At 50.3% G+C, this 5000-nt stretch overlaps 5 non-coding genes across 5 annotated transcripts in view; 3 read left to right on the top strand and 2 right to left on the bottom strand.

Annotated features, from left to right (window-relative positions):
• TRNAW-CCA (transfer RNA tryptophan (anticodon CCA)) overlaps positions 1–22 on the top strand; it is a 72-nt gene extending 50 nt beyond the window's left edge. Inside the window, exon 1 of the tRNA in view lies at positions 1–22. This exon is cut by the window's left edge and continues 50 nt beyond it. This is a non-coding gene — a tRNA (tRNA-Trp).
• A 71-nt stretch (positions 23–93) lies between these two features.
• On the bottom strand, positions 94–164 carry TRNAG-GCC (transfer RNA glycine (anticodon GCC)). Its single transcript has one exon. It is a non-coding gene; the product is annotated as a tRNA-Gly (tRNA).
• A 1161-nt stretch (positions 165–1325) lies between these two features.
• TRNAN-GUU (transfer RNA asparagine (anticodon GUU)) lies at positions 1326–1399 on the top strand. The gene has a single exon. It is a non-coding gene; the product is annotated as a tRNA-Asn (tRNA).
• A 237-nt stretch (positions 1400–1636) lies between these two features.
• On the top strand, positions 1637–1708 carry TRNAW-CCA (transfer RNA tryptophan (anticodon CCA)). The gene has a single exon. It is a non-coding gene; the product is annotated as a tRNA-Trp (tRNA).
• Positions 1709–1779: 71 nt separating this feature from the next.
• On the bottom strand, positions 1780–1850 carry TRNAG-GCC (transfer RNA glycine (anticodon GCC)). The gene has a single exon. It is a non-coding gene; the product is annotated as a tRNA-Gly (tRNA).
• Between the last annotated feature and the right edge of the window lie 3150 nt (positions 1851–5000).

Genomic DNA, 5000 nt, shown 5'->3' with positions numbered 1-5000 from the left:
TGTTCAAATCACGTCGGGGTCACTGCTTACCATTTTATTCCCCACTGAGTTCATATATATCATTTCGAAAACAAAGTCAAAAGAAAGCAACCTTGCATTGGCCGGGAATCGAACCCGGGCCTCCCGCGTGGCAGGCGAGAATTCTACCACTGAACCACCAATGCTTCACATGGTGTGTCCACAGCAAGAGCTCTGTCCAAGACAGTGGTCAGGTTCACACACTTAAATTGTACACATATGAACAAAGTGTGCGCAGCAGACATGATAACGCCAACGTTTCACATGATGATGGCAAGAATCAGATGCAGGAGACTATAAGTAATAATGTCTTTGCATTTGCTGAGGTCACTGGCTTGGTACTAGAGTTGTGGTTATCAGGGCATGATGGCAGGCTGCTCCTGACAGAAGTGGCTCACAGAATGCACCCGCCAGATCACCAGCACTATTGTGTTTCAGATCATGTCACTGAACTCTCCTCCTGGAAAATCCTTCCCACTGGCTTTGCCAGATTCTGTGTCCTCCCCAAAATGCTGGGGTGAAACGTGCAGAGTTCTGCGCCCTTCGCCCCTTTACGCGTCCCTAACGCCATCCCAACGCGCCCTGGTCGGGCACAGCCCTGGTCGGGCTTAGATCACTGGAGCCTCTGGAGATCAAGAACTCCGGAAGCCTAGGGTCAGGCCTATTGCAGAGGCATCTTGTGCCTGGCCATTCCGGGATTGTTGTGTTTCAGGGCCTAGCCATCAATACTCCTGGGATTTCTTTCCATGAGAACCCTCATGTCCCTGTCCTCCCACAAGCCCGAGCTTTTATGTAAAATAAAGTGTGCTCTGTGGGCCTTCCCCTATGTGCTCTCTGCCTAATCTCTTTCTCCCAAGCTGAGCTCTGCAGGTAAATGTATCTATCTGACTGAGGGGCTAGGGAGGGCCTTTCCCAGCAGTCTTACAAGCCAAGAGTTCAGAGAAAGCACCTGCTCTGGGAAGGAGACTCTGCTCACAGAGAAGACAAGTCCAACATAACACAGTGAAGATGGGATGGGCAAGACACACGCCTCACGGGCTGGTAGCACGCAAACAGAGGAGCAGGGAGCTACGCTAAGCAGGCAAAGAGAAAAGTCATGTATGAGTCTCATGCACTGTGACCGGTAGTAATACTGGCTCTAACACCATTAGACAGTAGTCTACACATCATAAATTACAACAGTAACAAGACACTAAGCAAATGACAAATGCTGTATGGCATAAAGACGCCTTATATAATACAAGCTCCAGGCAGGCGCACACATGTCAAGACATATATTGAGTCTCAGGAAATGTATACAGTCAATAGTCTCTGTGGCGCAATCGGTTAGCGCGTTCAGCTGTTAACCGAAAGGTTGGTGGTTCAAGCCCACCCAGGGACGTAGCCTTTCGTCTGCATGAAACACAGATACGTACCTTTGCTCTTTCCTGCGTGCGATCCTTTCCCTGAATAGTTCAATCCTCAGCGTTCTCACTGCACCTGCAGTCAATTTCAATAATTAGGATAGAAAACAAAAGGCCAAGCCCTGTAATACAACCGTAGGCATATAAGCAGAGGAAAATAAGTCAAAATGGCCCACAGCATTTGTTCATCTGGCATCGAAGGCTGCAAGTGTAAGGACCTCGTGGCGCAACGGTAGCGCGTCTGACTCCAGATCAGAAGGTTGCGTGTTCAAATCACGTCGGGGTCACTGCTTACCATTTTATTCCCCACTGAGTTCATATATATCATTTCGAAAACAAAGTCAAAAGAAAGCAACCTTGCATTGGCCGGGAATCGAACCCGGGCCTCCCGCGTGGCAGGCGAGAATTCTACCACTGAACCACCAATGCTTCACATGGTGTGTTCATAGGCAGAGCTCTGTCCAAGACAGTGGTCAGGTTCACACACTTAAATTGTACACATATGAACAAAGTGTGCGCAGCAGACATGATAACGCCAACGTTTCACATGATGATGGCAAGAATCAGATGCAGGAGACTATAAGTAATAATGTCTTTGCATTTGCTGAGGTCACTGGCTTGGTACTAGAGTTGTGGTTATCAGGGCATGATGGCAGGCTGCTCCTGACAGAAGTGGCTCACAGAATGCACCCGCCAGATCACCAGCACTATTGTGTTTCAGATCATGTCACTGAACTCTCCTCCTGGAAAATCCTTCCCACTGGCTTTGCCAGATTCTGTGTCCTCCCCAAAATGCTGGGGTGAAACGGGCAGAGTTCTGCGCCCTGCTCCCCTTTACGCGTCCCTAACGCGCTCCCAACGCGCCCTGGTCGGGCACAGCCCTGGTCGGGCTTAGATCACTGGAGCCTCTGGAAATCAAGAACTCCGGAAGCCTAGGGTCAGGCCTATTGCAGAGGCATCTTATTTATTTATTTATTTATTTATTAAGCAATTTGTATTGCGCAGACTAAACCCGAAGGTATCAAGGCGCCTATCAAAATAAGTATACGGAAAAAAACAGAAAATAGAGTGTTACTAATGCAGAATGCCACTAGGGGTATGCAAGTATGAAAAGATGGGTCTTGAGCGCAGATCTAAAAGTTTGCAGAGAGGGACTGGATTTTACGTCAAGAGGGAGGGCATTCCACCACTTAGGTGCCAAGAAGGAGAAGGCCTTACCTCCCCATCTCGCTTTTCTGATACGGGGTACAGAGAGGAGGAGTTTTTGACCGGAGCGAAGGTTTCTTCTAGGGTTGTGCCGCGAGAGAATGGAACCCATACTAGTGGGGTTGGGTTTAGCAAGAGCTTTGTACACCAGGCACAGGGATTTGAAACGGATCCGGTATTCAACGGGGAGCCAGTGCAATTGTTTTCGGGCTTCAGTAGCAGAGGCACGCTTAGGTAGGTCAAGAGCAAATCTCGCTGCCGCGTTCTGGACCACCTGCAAGCGCTGTAGATGACTCTTGTTCAACCCTGCATACAGCGCATTGCAGTAGTCCAGGCGTGAGCCCAGAAAAGCAACAGCAAGTTGCTTTCTAGCCTGGGGTGACAGAAAGTGCCTGATTTTCCTCAGTGTGTGGATAATCCCCCAGCAGGTCGAAACAGTCCTGTTGACCTGTAGGCACATACTGAGGTTAGGGTCAATCATGACTCCCAGGTTTTTAGCTGACTGGGTGGGCTCTGGACATGCACCCAGCGAATCCGGCCACCACTCCGCCGACCAGATCGATTCCTTGCCACCAAAAACCATCACCTCTGTCTTCTCCCCATTCAGCTTTAGTGAATTGTGGATCATCCACTGACCAACTGCCTCCATGCAAGATCTAAAATTGGTGGCAGTTGACGTGGCTGGCTGGGAGAGAGAGACTAGGATCTGGGTGTCGTCCGCATAGGACACTACCTCCATCCCGAAAGATCTAATAAGTCTGGCAAGGGGGGTCACGTAGATATTAAAAAGGGTAGGGCTGAGAGCTGACCCTTGGGGGACCCCACATTGCACAGACAGGGATGGAGATAGGAATGAGCCCAGCATTATCCTTTGTTCTCTGTGGTCGAGAAAAGAGGAGAGAAGTCCCAGAGCAGGCCCGCAGACACCAATTTCCCTTAGGCGAGATGTTAATACCGCAGGAGAAAGGGTGTCGAAGGCCGCAGTAAGGTCTAACAGGATCAGGAGGGAGGTCTGACCCTCATCAACTCTGGTGCGGATGGTATCCAGCACTATGGTGAGGGCAGACTCGGTGCTATGTTCCCTCCTGAACCCATGCTGGGAAAGATCCAAACAGCCCGAACTCTCCACAAATGCCGCCAGATGTTTATTTAAATAGGCTTCAAGCATCTTTGCGGGAGCCGGGAGCAGTGAGATGGGGCGAAAGTTCTTTAACACCCCGGGGTCCAGAGAAGGCTTTTTAAGCAAAGGTTTTACAACAGCATTTTTCCACTGTTGGGGAAAAATGCCTTCCTTCATCGCTCTGTTCATGATGTCAACCAGAGGAGGAAGGAGAGATTCTCTGCACTGCTTGAGGATCTTTAGCGGGCAGGCGTCCAGTGGAGAACCAGATTTGGTTTTATCAAGCAGGATTTCAAGATCCTGTCTGGAAAGAGGAGGAAAGGAAGTCAATTCCTGAGGCGGAGAGGGTACCGCAACACTGGGTTCAGGGAGGGCAGGCAGCAGAGGGACGGTGGTGAGGGATTTTTGGACCTCCAGAGCAGCGTAGATGTCAGCTATTTTAGACTGGAAAAAGGCCGCTATCTTGTTGCACAGGTCCTGGGAGGCAACCACAGGATCCGGTGTCTGAAGTGTCGTGAGGGAATCGACAATCCTGAAAAGATCTCTAGGAGATGACACTGAGGAGGTGAGTGCCGTGAAGTATTCCTGCTTGGTCTTAATGACTTCAGATTTATAATTTTTAAGCAGGACCCTATGGGCTTCTCTGTCTTTAGAGGCCCCGCTAGAGTGCCATGCGCGCTCCTGTCTTCTTACCTCCTGTCTCCGAAGCCGGAGTTGTTCGGAGAACCAGGGGGCGGAGGGTCTTTTCCTAGCAGAGTAGCAGGGCCTTGCAGGAGCAAGCTCCTCCATGGCTTCAGCAATGGTACTTTCATATAGAGAGACCGCAGTGGAGGTATCTGCTTCCCTAGGAATGGACAGCCTGGTAGTCCATGGGAGGAAGGAGTCATCCCTGATCTTTTTAAGGTTCCTTCGCACTTCCGTGGTGCTAGAGGCCCTACTGATATAGCCCTGTGCGGGGAACAGCAGGTTGAAGGGAACGGCCAGATGGTCCGACCAGGAGAGGTGAAAAGGGCTGGCCACTGTCAACCTAGGATCGTTGGAAAAGATGCCATCAAGCGTGTGGCCCGCTCGGTGGGTGGGACCGTTCACCAGCTGGGTGAGTCCACAGGCTGACATAGTTTCTACCAGGGAGATCGTGTCGTGAGTCTCCAGTAGCTCTAGGTGAAAATTAAAGTCACCTAGGATGGTCAGATTTTGTAGACCAAAATAGGGTTCCAGAACCTGCATTAGTTTCAACCCAAAGCCTGCTCTAG

Source organism: Lissotriton vulgaris, chromosome 1_1, assembly GCF_964263255.1.
Source record: "Lissotriton vulgaris chromosome 1_1, aLisVul1.2, whole genome shotgun sequence".
In the NCBI taxonomy this organism is placed as follows: Eukaryota; Metazoa; Chordata; class Amphibia; order Caudata; family Salamandridae; genus Lissotriton; species Lissotriton vulgaris.
This window is presented reverse-complemented; position numbering and strand designations above follow the sequence as displayed.